Genomic DNA, 14,749 nt, shown 5'->3' on the forward strand with positions numbered 1-14,749 from the left:
TTGCTTCCATTCAGCCACAAGAGCATTAGTGAGGCTGGGCACTGATGTTTGGCGATTAGGCCTGGCTTGCAGTCGGCGTTCCAATTCATCCCAAAGGTGTTCAATTGTGTTGAGGTCAGGGCTCTGTGCAAGCCAGTCAAGTTCTTCCACACCAATCTCGACAAACCATTTCTGTGTGGACCTTGCTTTGTGCATGGGGGTATTGTCGTGCTGAAACAGGAAATAGCCTTCCCCAAACTGCTGCCACAAAGTTGGAAGCACAGAATCATCTAGAATTTCATTGTATGCTGTAGTGTTAAGATTTCCCTTCACGGGAACTAAGGGGCCTATCCAGAACCATGAAAAACAGCCCCAGACCATTATTCCTCCCCTATCAAACTTTACAGTTGGCACTATGCATTCGGGCAGGTAGCGTTCTCCTGGCATCCTCTAAAACCAGATTCCTCTGTCAGACTGCCAGATGGTGAAGCGTGATTCATCACTCCAGAGAACGTATTTCCACTGCTCCAGAGTCCAATGGCAGTGAGCTTTACACCACTCCAGCCGACTCTTGACATTGCACATGCTGATCTTAGGCTTGTGTGTGGCTGCTCGATCATGGAAACTCATTTCATGTAGCTCCTGACGAACAGTTCTTGTGCTGACGTTGCTTCCAGAGGCAGTTTGGAATTCGGTAGTGAGTGTTGCAACCGAGGACAGACAATTTTTACACACTACGCACTTCAGCACACGGCGAACCCGTCCTGTGAGCTTGTGTGGCCTACCACTTGCGGCTGAGCCTTTGTTGCTCCTAGATGTTTCCGCTTCACAATAACAGCACTTACAGTTGAACGGCGCTCTAGCACGGCAGAAATCTGACAAACTGACTCGTTGGAAAGGTGACGTCATATGACTGTGCCACTTCGAAAGTCACTGAGCTGTTCAGTATGGGCCATTCTACTGCCAATGTTTTTCTATGGCTGTGTGCTCGATTGTATACACCTGTCAGCAACGGGTGTGGCTGAAATAGCCAAATCCACTAATTTGAAGGCGCGTTCATATACGTTTGGCCATGCAGTGTATTACGGTAAAAACTCTGATTTGTTAGAAAAGTACTTGATCCCATATTCCATCTGGAAAGTGTCTGTGTGCTAGTGGGGGACATAGGCCTACAGTAATCTAACAAGAGTTTTCAATTTGTGATAACAAAGTGTCCAATTTACTATTTTACTCTGAGGCTGCCAGTTAACCATTTACCCAAAATAATTATAGAACAAGCTTTCCGATTTGGCCTACCGTAATTTCCGGACTATTGAGCGCACCTGAATATAAGCCGCACCCACTGAATTAAAAAATTATTATTATTTTTAACATAAATAAGCCGCACATGTCTATAAGCCGCAGGTGCCTACCGGTACATTGAAACAAATGAACTTTACACAGGCTTTAATGAAACACGGCTTGTAACAAAAATAAATAGGCTTTAACGAAACACGGCTTGTAACAAAAATAAATAGGCTTTAACGAAACACGGCTTGTAACAAAAATAAATAGGCTTTAACGAAACACGGCATGTAACAAAAAATAAAAAATTTGCAGTAAACAGTAGCCTACCAAGAAAGTCATTGGTCACTATTTTCCTCCTCCTGTGCACTGAAACCACTGAAGTCATCTCCTTTCAAAAAAATTGAAAGCGGGAAAAATCCATATATTAGCCGCATCATTGTTTAAGCCGCGAGGTTCAAAGCGTGGGAAAAAAGTTGCGGCTTATAGTCCGGAAATTACGGTACTGAGTTTTTGCCTAAAATAAGAAGTGAATCACAAAAATGTAAATTATAAGTTACATTTTTTAAAGAGGAGAGGCTGTGCTTTATTTTGATATGAGACTCCCCTCACAATGTGTCTTTATATTCAGACCAAATTGTCTTTACAAATTAGGGGGCTTCATGGGTGAAAAACTATCCAATACTGAAATATCTAGCTAATAACAACACCAAAACCTAACTATATTAATTGGCAATAGTGATAATAGTGATACCAATTGGCAATAGTGATACCAAATCGATTAGCAGATCCCGTGAGGATCCTGTGTGGCTCAGTTGGTAGAGCATGGTGTTTGCAACGCCAGGGTTGTGGGTTCGATTCCCACAGGGGACCAGTACGGAGAAAAAAATGTACGAAATGTATGTGTTCACTACTGTAAGTTGCTCTGGAAGAGCGTCTGCTAAATGACTAAAATGTAAAAATGATTAGTCAGTAATGTCGTATTATTTTCTCTAAATGAAAACATCTGGCTATCTAGCCGGTAAGCTGCAGTGACCCATTGCCTACTAGCACTCACCTCTCTCTGGTCGATTAAGTTTCCTTTTTCCTTGCTGCAAAATAAAATGTTTCTGGACATCATAGACACGGGTGTACTCGTCATGGTTTTATAGACGTCTCTGTTTGCTGGAGTTTTGTAGCTAATCTTCTTTTGCCTGGGTAATGTCGAAGCTACCAGCAGCTAGCTAGCTGACGCCATCGACTATCCAGGGTGAGCCTGCTACAGTAGCTCTAGCTAATTTGCAAGCTTGATATCCAAAGCACTAGCTTGACTAAACACATCAATAATATTCACTTACTTATGTGTTATCCACAAAAACATTTGGGCTCCCGAGTGGCGCAGTGGTCTAAGGCACTGCATCTCAGTGCTAGAGGTATAACTACAGACCCTGGTTTGATCCCAGGCTGTATCACAACCGGTTGTGATTGGGAGTCCCATAGGGTGGTGCATAATTGGCCCAGAGTCGTCCAGGTTAGGGGAGGGTTTGGCCGTGGTAGGCCGTCATTGTAAAATAATTATTTGTTCTTAACTGACTTGCCTAGTTAAATAGTGGTTAAGTAAAAAATAAGCACAATGTTGTCATCCATAACTTGCACAAGGAAATCTGTGAAAAGGCCAGTCCTCTCAACTGAACTTGATTCATCTGTCACAATTTACCCATGATGGATCACGGTTTTAATGCTTTCGAGCAAGGCCAACATCTAGTTCTAGCCATACATCTTAATGGTTTAGTTTAGGCCTTCTATTTCTCTCTCAATGTATGGACAGTGGGCACTACCATAACAAATGAAGGTACCACCTGGAAGCATTATCTAATACCATTAGATACAACATTGGCCAAGCCTTTTTAGGGCATCCCCAATATCTAATGTTTATTCAAACCCTGGTTAGAAATGTGGTAAGAAATGTAAAAGCATTAGCGCACTGTTTCCCCTTTAGATTGAGGCTGTGAAAAAAAACATGTGGTTTCACCCTCCACAAGCCAACCAATGAACAACACCGATGTTAAAGGGTGTGACACATGGCAATGAATGCAAACACCATCACTTAATGGTAAGTTCACATCCAACAAACCATTAGTAGAAACCGACAGTTAAATCCAGCAGTATCTTGCTTCTGGTTGGTGTAATATGGGCTCTCTGTGTCCATGTGTTATGCATGTACACTATCTCCCATCTAGTCTCTGTAAGATATGTAGAGCGTATGGATAAAAAGTATTGTTCTTTATCAAAAGACTATAGTTATTGTCTAAGAATCTTTCGAGGCAATTATCTTCTGGCCCGTGTGGTTTAGCAATTTCATAATGAACTAACCAGTTCATAATTCACGGTAACCTTTTGTCAATATGGTGCAGTGTAAATAATGAAGAAAAAAATGAACAATCGAAAGAACTGAATGATTAAATATAATATACATTTAAGGGCCACCTCAACCGCTAAAAGTTAATTGTTTAGGCTACATTGCCAGGCTACATTTCAATTTTAAAGTTCAACACTTGCAGAGTATCAATTTATATGTACAGAAATGAAGCACAATATCAGTCAACACTCTGAAAAATAGATTATGGACAATGATGGTTCATTTGATTAAATCAATGCTCACTGTTATTGCAAAACTCATCTTACATAAATAGGCCTTTCTCATGCAAATTAGGATCTATGTAAAATTGTCTAACTATAAAGTATATGGTTTTGTGATGGAATTTTGTGCCTTTAGGGCACACGTCTCTCAACACAGTACTGATGTTGTGGATCGTTTGGAATAAAATAGACAATGCTACGTCATGGAACCATTTGCATCCTCTCGATATGTATCTGCCTATGTTGATCTAGAATGTGATACATCCAAATTGAAAAACAATGATCCACAAGCTATGGTTTAGGATTGTAACGTAGAGAAGCCATTCGTCAGCTCTATGTTCACTGCCACTTGCGTTCTGAACTTTGTCCCACTATTGTTGCCTACATCTTGCCCTAATGTGTCAGAGCCACCCTGTAGAGCCACCCCTATCCTCAGGCTGTGTCCCAAATGACACCCTGTCCTCTACATAGTTCACTAACTTTGACCAGGGCCTCTAGTCAAAAGTAGTGCACTCTACAGCGTAGGGAATAGTGTGTGAGGACGCACCCTCAGTCTTATCCATGAGAACCCGTTATAATTCATTGGCAACTAATTATAACACAACCCCTCATAGCCCAGCATTTATCCTCCAATATCGTCCCCCTCGCCATGCACCATGCTTCCAGCTCACTGGTGGGAGCTGAACTGAATGTTGGCAGGGCAATTTAAACACTCACTTAACAATGTGGCCGCCAACTCAAGGGCACTTATTTTGTTCACTCAGTCGTGTTTGTCCCCTTTCATATTAATTTGAGACCACGTTTTGTGTTGGGAATATCTAATAATCAATTAAGAACTAGATTATTTTTGCTTTATTTTTGCCTCAAATTTGAAGCACAACTTCCCCAGTATCCTCCTATTGGTATTTATTTGTGTGTTTGTTTGTCTATTTATCTGTTTGCTTATTTATCTGTCTATTAATTTTTTAATGAATAAAAATCCACCAGAGAATCCACCAAGCAATGAAACTTTAAAACATGTACAGTAGTCAGGAAAATATTTACATTGAAGCTGGCCACAATCTCAGAAGATCCTCAAATGTAGGTTAGAACTGCAACGATAATATGCAAATAGCCTTATCTGGTGGGATTCACAAACAACCATCATCCTGATTGATTTAATAAACTGCTTTTATCTTTCAAAGTGTTAATTAGGCAAGATGGGCCGTGCTTTGAATCGTGCCTCACTGTGGCACTTAACAAGAGCTTTAGACAAAAAAAGAATCTTTCTTCTCCATCTCTGAACCTTTCTTCCCCCTCTTCGTTTCTACTTGGTTTTTTTTGTTTTTTAAGACACAAAGCTCTGCTCAAATGTTTCTGAAGAGAAATCCCTCAACATATAACTACTAAAGGCATGGCTTTTGGATAAACGTCTTTCCTTGCCAGCCATACTTCATACTTTAAAGTGTAGTAATTCCAATAGTCTATGGTCTGTCTAGTTGGTAGAATGTCAGGTTTGGGATTGTCTACGTTCCAGCGCCATGCTGGATACATGTTCCGTGACGCAAGGGATTGATGCGTCCCAGAGCGATGATGGCAAGTGATCATGCAGCATACCTGCAGAAAGGTTGGAATGGTGCAAATGTATGACGCATGGGGCATGTTTTTGTTGGACCGGTCATTTTGTCATGCAGGGAGGGACAGCCATGTACTGGGGATGAGCTTCTCGTGCCATGATAGGAGTCTGTATCGTGAGGGGACATATTGGCAAGGCACATGTCAGTGAAAAAAAACAGGGCTTCCCTCAAGTCAAAGGGAGTACAACATGGCAGTATTGGCATGCCAAGGCCCGAAAACAAAAGCTTAGATATTTTATACAAGTGCTGTGTTTCTCTCCTCCCCCCCATCTCAGTTCATGCCTGCTTGTAGCTATCGGTGTTCTGAGTTTTGATCTTATCCAGTTGGACACTTCTAGGGAATATCTTTCTCTCTTCCATCCCAAAGCAATCTGAATAATTTTCATCTGCATATTTTAATTCTCAATCTATCTTTGATGTCTTATTTGTGTGATTATTTCTCCCTTCTCGCAAACAACCAATAAGCACCGACTGTCAACCACTCATAGCACTTTAGCGCACGGTTGGGACTTTTTTGAGGGATCAAAGAAAACTCCCTTATGCATAACTCCAAGTAAACATAATATGTTAAATATAAAATGAAAGAGAAAAGTCAACTTAAAACTTGTTAGAATGTGTCTTATCGAATCAATGAACCAAGGCTTACTGATTGCACTCATTTTAAATATATAGCCGTTTTTGATGCATTCATTTTGGTTGTGTAGAGTGTGAAAAGTGACATTTACAGTGTAACAAACACGGTAGCGTAAGAAGTGACATTTAACAAACACAGTCGTGTAATAGTGACATATATCTCAAATAGTAAACCAACCTGAGCAATTAAAGAGTAGAAATGGCCAAGCCCACAGAAACAGAAAACATCAAGACAGTGTGACTACTGAACCTCTAATTATTGACTGGCCTCTGGCTCCCAGCAAAAGTCTTCATTAGTCTTTTTCCTGTGGTAATTTGTTTTGGTGTGACATTCGTCATATACCGTCGTAACCTTTCATTCATCTACTGTTAGCACTTTTGTCTGCTGAAGTAAGGGTTTGCCATGGCTCGTATTGGTCATGTGACACAGAAACAAACAGTGTAAATTGGTAGGAGCACATAACCTCTCTGCTTTTGTCTTAAATGGCTCTCAGATTCTGATGAGATCGCTGATCACACCTGCTTTTTAGAAATTTCATGTTGCGAGACCATTTTCTTGGTCCGATCCACCAAAGTTGATTCGAGTGAACGCAACGTGCACGGATGCTCCGTATTGTTTTCTAAGGGTTTATGATTCACATGTAGTGGCCTAACGAACAAGAACAGAAAAGATCCCTCAAATAGCACCTCTCGAAGTGAGGTCTGGAATCTACACCCTATTTAAACAATGGCACTCTCCACACTGCATATCAATGTCTACTGGAGAGATCAAACGAGGTGTTGTGGCATGATCGTAATTCTCCTCAGTTATCTGTTAGGCTGATGCCATGACACCGGGCTGCAGCTTGTTGTCAGCACTTTTTCTGAGGCCTCTCCTCAGTACTCATTGACCTGCAGGAGGCTCATAGGGCGCATCCCAAATGGCACCGTATTTGCTACATGGGGCTCTGGTCAAAAGTAGTGCACTATATAGGGGATGGGATGCCATTTGGGATGCACACACACAGACCATGCTAATCCCTAATCCCAGTTCACATGATGATATGATAGCTAAACTAGGCCAGCACCAGGCACCAGCATAGCCCCTGAGAGTGACTGGTAGCTGGTAGAAACAGAGGTAGGCTGTGGAGCAAATGACAAATCCACTAATGCTCATTGCCATGAAAACAACAACAACTACAGCAACAACAACAACCACGGAGCATTAACTTAATACCTAAATGAAACAAATGACTGGGATTTTATGCTTACATTTTTTTTGCGTACAATAATACATAATCCCCATGGACAGATATGGATTTAGTAAATTAATTCAGTATATTTCCTGTCCATCACACTGTAACATTAAAGAGCACATTCTGAGTTATAAATCAGTATATGAGAAGGAAATTGACCCTCGATCTCCCCGCCGCTAGTTAAATAATCAAGTGTTGCACACAGAGACAACAAACTTTCAGATGATAATGAGGCAATCCCAGACTTAATCCTCAACTATATAAAAAATGGAGACATTAAAACAGAGGTGTGTCTCTGTCTGTATGAAAATCCAATGCAAATAGGCTTTCACCCTTGTGGTACTTGAACTGTTTTCTCTTTGATAACCTAATTATTGTCTCAAGAGCTGTGTCAATTGCTCTAGCGATCTCTTCTTGAACAAATCACTCCCGTAACCTCAAGCACTTTCGATTTGATTCTGCCATTTTTTGACAGTTCAAAGCATTCAGAGGAGGCCTCACAAGGATGGGGATTGATTTTGTGTTCTCGCTTATCATGCTAATTCCCTGAAAATCAGCCTTTTCATCCCCTCTGTCTGATTAGGGCACTTGGAAAAGGCTCCTGAACTGAACTCAAGCTCCCTCCAGCCCCTCTGCCTCTGTCATGCCACCTCTACAACCCCACCCTCTCACCTGCCCCACTGCCCCCTATCCTGTCCACTCTGCACAAGGCTGCCAATACATTTCTCCGTCTCTGCCAGTTAGTTTGTCGTGATTATCAGGTTCATTTGTTTTCCATAAGAGGATCATTGTGTTCTGGGTATTATCACATCAGTAAGAGTAATATGAGTGAATAAAGCATATTCCTACAGAAAATGCTGGCAAATATTGCATTGATAGCAATTAGTCTTCTTAGGCCATGCAAATAGCCATTAAAGAGATTCAGACATGTTTTTCTCTCTAGCAAATGATCCAACGTGGTATATTTAAACTCTTAAATGTAGGTGGTCTATGTAAAGGTCTATTGTGGTATATTTAAACTCTTAAATGTAGGTGGTCTATGTAAAGGTCTATTGTGGTATATTTAAACTCTTAAATGTAGGTGGTCTATGTAAAGGTCTATTGTGGTATATTTAAACTCTTAAATGTAGGTGGTCTATGTAAAGGTCTATTGTGGTATGTTTAAACGCTTAAATGTAGGTGGTCTATGTAAAGGTCTAATAACGTTGGCTTTTAAAAAGACCAAGTGCTGGCCCAGTTTTAATTGCATGTGACCCTGGATGCTTCGGTAGTTCTACAACAAAGTCCCATGGAAATACAGAGATTCCAAACAGGTTTTGTGATCATGATTAGACTACAAAGACCATACTTCTTTCTCTCCCAATCATCTCTACCATGATGGACTGTTTTAGTTTTGGCATAGTACCATTAATTATGTCTTTGATGGGGGCTTGTTTGTTATATAAAAAAATAAAGGGGCAGTACCCCTCCTCTGCCATTCGATATGCTGGATGAGAATGTCTTTAAAATGGTAAAGATCTCATTGAGGTTTTAGTCAAGGCAATCAGTTATAAAGCATTTATTATGTGGCAAATTGCTTTCATTTTAAGTATAGTACCTCTCTCTACCTTTCAAGTGTTAGGGAAAACACTTTCTTGTCTTTCTTTTATGTTTTAATTGACATTTTAACAAATAAATAATTGCTCAGAAAAGATTTCACAATTTGCAATTTCCACAAACATTATCTTAAATTCAATAATTAAGAATGCAGATTTTGGTCTGGATAATGAATCCCAGGGGGAATTTTGAGAGGTTTCAGGATTAATTAAAGTGAACAATCCACTGATATGATGTCCTGTCTTTGAACAATATTTACTGAACACATTCCAACCTCTCTGTAAACATTTAACTCCTTCAGCTAATCAACTCATTAATCCGTAATCACAAATTAACATCCTAATGGTTTAATTGTCAGAAATGAATTCTCTGATAAATGAATGATAACATAATCACGTATCCCTAATATAACCACACTGAGTCCGATAGAAAACACTACTGCATGTGTTATTAGGGATGTGATTATGTTTACTTATGTTATATGATACAGTATGTTTACTTATATGTCCAATATTTACTTTCGTATTACTCATATAGTCCCTATTCCCCCTCATGCTATCAGTTCTTTGACAGTGTTGATCAAAACAGAAGCCATGCCGCAATATTGAGTACCGCTATGTTAGAAGGCTGGAAGCTGTTGACCCAGAACAAACTAAATTACATCTTGGTAAAGTGTGCTGACTCAGTCTTGTTTGCAGTTCTTACATTTCACCCAATTAAATGGCGGTGAATAGAGGCAGTGTAGAATGATCATATTCATTACAGGCCAATATCGATTTAGCAAGGTGTAATACACACATATTACCTGTTAGTCTATATATGCTGATTCAGTTCAAACCACTCAGTTCAAATAGTCAGCAGCTGCTTTATTTCTCAAAACATATTTTGGGGCGGCAGGTAGCCTAGTGGTTAGAGTGTTGGGCCAGTAACGGAAAGGTTGCTGGATCGAATCCCCGAGCTGCCCCTGAACAAAGCAGTTAACCCACTGTTCCCAGGTAGGACGCCATTGTAAATACAAATTTGTTCTTAACTGACTTGCCCGTTAAAATAAAAAAATTCTGAATTTAGAAAACTAAACTACAAAAGTCATTTGTTCTGAACAGACTGCACAGACACCTACTGACTCTTCACATTGAGATCTGAAAGATTGCCTAATAAAAGCCTTTATCTCTCCAAAAAAGATGTTGTTATTTGGCTACTCCCCACTTGTAGTGTTCAAGTGCTTCAGTTCAAGTGATTGGATGCTGAAATTCATATTGACATCCATTTTGTATTAATCTGGGCCATACTTATTCCAGTCATCGTTGAGCTGACTTCTCCAGATTTCTAAGAAATGCATGGAAGTCTGTTCTTGCCAGGGCATGTAAGCCTCTAACAGTAAAATAGGGGAAACACAATTCTAAATCTCACACCATCACTGCTTTCTGATGAGTGATGAAACAGTCGAGCAACCATTGGTAAATTAATCCTGGATCTGGGATATGCAACCTCAAAAGGCCATAGGAAATTGCTTAAATTGTTTAGCACTTTAACTGCTATCTTTGCAGGTGATTTCAGACACAGTGCCCCATAAACAAGTGAGTAGGCAATCTATGTGAGAGTAAGGAGGTGTGCTGTGTAAATGGATTTCTGCCTCTACTTGTTGAGGCACGTCTCCTTCTATTCCCAGTTCTACTTCTAATGGCATCACTATTGATGACTAGAAAAGTTTAGGGTGACTCGTAGTGTATTGACCAAATGTAGAGAGTGTAAGGTGGTAGGCACAGCATACATTGTGTGTAAAACGCAAATGGTCTTTTTGGTGACCATATTCAAATGGTTAACCGGTCTGTAGTCCGCATACGATGCGTCGAAAGGTGAAATCACTCTGTTTTTTTGGTCAGCCAAACGATTGTGGCACGGAAGCTTTCTTGATGGTGTGGCACTATAGCTTTCAGGACCTCAAGGTAACATACTCTATGTGTTATTATTATATATCAAATGCCTGGCCTTGCAGTAGTTTAGTAAGAGACTCTTCCAACCCTCAAAAAAAGCTTTGAAATAGTTCTGCTTCCAGTGTTAGCTGAGGTCTGGCTGGAAGACAATGACTGTCAATACTGGGTGGCTCTCCTGTCAGGGCTGCCAGCATGTTGCCTGTGGAACCATTAGAACTGTAGAACCAGAATTGAAACAAAACCGAAAGACTGTGGCTCCTTCCCAAATGGCACCCTATTCCCTTTATAGTGCACTACTTTTGAGGGTGCCATTTGGGATGCATCTTGTGGTGGGAGGCTCCTGTGGTGGGAGGCTCTGATCCAAGCTGTCAAGACCGGGACAAACGATCTTGATTAAAGCAGGATCAAGTCTTTCTTAAACTTAGACCAGTCAGCCCTCTCTGTACACACTGACATCCAACTTTTTGGAACTAGAGCCCCTTTTGCCTTTGTTGTGGTGCACAGTGGAAAAACATAATGCATACTATTTATTCTGAGTATTCTCAAAGACAGAAGCAAATATAATCTGTATATGAATCCTATTAGTTACAGTTTTTTACAATTGCTAACAAGCGTTTACCTGTACTTAAGATACTTCTACTAAACTCTTAACACAGCAACACTCCTATATCACACAATTAGCCAAATAGTACATTTTCTGCTCAAAACCACATTTTGTTCATTAAATACCAACTCCACATTTCCAAATGCCAAAAATCTTTCTCTACATAAACTAATTCTATCAAGACACGGCAAACCCGACTCAATATCTAATCATTCTGTCAAAACACTAGCACATGTTTTTATCCAAGAGGAACATATAATCAATCACAGCACAACGACTTTAAAAATATGAACAGTTGATGGCATTACAAAAACTGCATTACTTTTCATGTTCAGTCCTACCTGCATAAAATAGACAATATGAAATCCATCATTTTTTATAATTCAGGTTCCTTTTACTGTAAACCACTACATTTTGTGTCGAATGTGTGCATTTTTGGTAACATACATTAATATCTAAAAGTGAATGAGTCATCTTTACTTTATAGAATGTACAGTAGAAAAAAATAGTAAGTGACAGAATTGCTGCAGTAAAAGCTTTATTAGCAACATTAAATTGCTGCCAGTGATCAACAAAAAATCCAACATACATGGCCTTTGGTTCCAAATGTGTAAAAAGAAAACACAATTACAGTAAAAAAAACACAAAAATGCACAGTCCTGTTCTAATCTATACGATCTTCAGCATTTGGCCACATGTTCTTGTCCACATCACATCTTATGTCGTCTCTCGCTATGCACCTTGGATAGAAATGCTTGGCACGCCTTATCCACCCATGGCAGTCTTCAGCTGAGTTGTCTCTGCAGCCGGCATCCATTGCATCCAGGAGGGACATTTGGTCATGTGGCCGATGATCATAAACTTTCCACCTCCAGGCAGAAAAGCAATCCTCAATGGGGTTGAGGAAAGGCGAGTATGGGAGAGGAAAAGTGAAACCATTCATGGATGGGCTACAAACCAGTTTGTGATTGCATGTGAATGGTGGAATGCTACATTGTCCTATGCAATCACAAATGTCCTCATGTTTCCTCCCACCTGTTCCCTCTCTGCTTCTGGCACCAGTTGTTGGTGGAGGTCATCTAAAAACAAAAGAAGGCGCATAGTCTTGTAGGGACCAATCTGGCATTTCTGCAGGACCAAACCAGCACTCGAGATTTCAGCACACATTGTGATATTTGCTCCTCTCTGACCCGGCACATCAACGGTGGCCCTTTTCCCGAAGACGTTTCTTGCCCGCCAACGTGTTTTTGCCGGGTTAAACCCTGCCTCGTCTACATAAATGATTTCATGTGGGGCCTGATTAGCCTCCAACTCCATGACTCTCTGAAAGAAATCAAACACAGTATGTGTAAATGCTTTTCAGTATGTCCTACTGTATGTACTGTAACCAATGTTAACATGTAGAGTAGCACAGTGTAAAACTCATTATAGAACAAGACATATTCTTCCGCGCCCAGAAATCTGCTCCTTTTACTCTCTGTTCCGAATGCACTAGATGACCAGTTCTTATAGACTTTAGCCGTACGCTTATCCTACTCCTCCTCTGTTCCTCTGGTGATGTAGAGCTTAACCCAGGGCCTGCCACCCCCAGCATCACTCCCATTCCCCAGGCGCTCTCATTTGTTGACTTCTGTAAGCGTAAAAGACTTGGTTTTAAGCATGTTCACATTAGGAGCCTCCTCCATAAATTTGTTTTATTCACTGCTTTAGCACACTCCGCAAACCCGGATGTCCTAGCCGTGTCCGTATCCTGCATTAGGAAGGCCACCAGAAATCCTGAAATTTCCATCCCTAACTATAACATTTTCTGACAAGATAGAACTGCCAAAGTGGGTGGAGTTTCAAACTACTGCAGAGATAGCCTGCAGAGTTCTGTCATACTATCCAGGTCTGTGCCCAAACAATTTGAGTTTCTCCTTTAAAAAAATCCACCTTCCTAGAAACAAGTATCTCAACATTGCCACTTGTTATAGACCCCCTTGTTATAGACCCCCTTGATCGCCCCCCATCTACCTTCAGAGTTCATACTGTTAGGTGACCTAAACTGGGACATGCTTAACAGCTTGGCTGTCCTACAGTCTAAGCTAGATGCCCTCAATCTCACACAAATGATCAAGGAACCTACCAGGTACAACCCTAAATCTGTAACCATGGGCACCCTCTTAGATATCATCCTGACCAACCTTCTAAATACACCTCTGCTGTCTTCAACCAGGATCTCAGCGATCACTGCCTCATTGCCTGTGTGCGTAATGGGTCCACGGTCAAACGACCACCCCTCATCCCTTTCAAACTCTCCTTAAAACACATCAGCAAACAGGCCTTTCTAATCAACCTGGCCCGGGTATCCTGGAAGGATATTGACCTCATCCCGTCAGTAGAGGTTGCTCTTCAAAAGTGCTTTCCTCATCATCTTAAATAAGCATGCCCCATTCAAAAAATGTAAAACTAAGAACAGATATAGTCCTTGGTTCACCCCAGACTTGACTGCCCTTGACAAGCACAAGAACATCCTGTGGCGTTCTGCATTAGCATCGAATAGCCCCTGCGATATGCAACTTTTCAGGGAAGTCTGGAACCAATATACTCAGTCAGTTAGGAAAGCTAAGGCTAGCTTTTTCTAACAGACATTTGCATCCTGTAGCACTAATTCCAAACAGTTTTGTGACACTGTAAGGTCCATGGAGAATAAGATCACCTCCTCCCAGCTGCCCACTGCACTGAGGATATGAAACACTGTTACCTCCGATAAATCTACAATAATCGATCATTTCAGTAAGCGTTATTCTATGGCTGGCCATGCTTTCCACCTGGCTATCCCTACCCCGGCCAACGTCTCAGCACCCTCTGCAGCAACTTGCCAAAGAACCCCCCCCCCCCCCCCCCCCCCCCCCACACTTCTCTTCGCCCAAATCCAGACAGCTGATGTTCTGAAAGAGCTGCATAATCTGGATCCCTACAAATCAGCTGGGCTAGACAATCTGGACCGTCTCTTTCTAAAATTATCAGCCAAAATTTTTGCAACCCCTATTTACTAGCCTATTCAACCTCTCTTTTGTATCGTCTGAGATCCCCATAGATTGGAAAGCTGCCGACATCATCCCCCTCTTCCTCTAGACCCAAACTGTTATAGACCTATATCCACCCTGCCCTGCCTTTCTAAAGTCTTCAAAAGCCAAGATAACAAACAGATCACCGACCATGTCGAATCCCACCGTACTTTCTCCACTATGCAATCTGGTTTCTGAG

This window comes from Salmo salar, chromosome 16, assembly GCF_965601325.2.
Source record: "Salmo salar chromosome 16, fSalSal1, whole genome shotgun sequence".
Taxonomy (NCBI): Eukaryota; Metazoa; Chordata; class Actinopteri; order Salmoniformes; family Salmonidae; genus Salmo; species Salmo salar.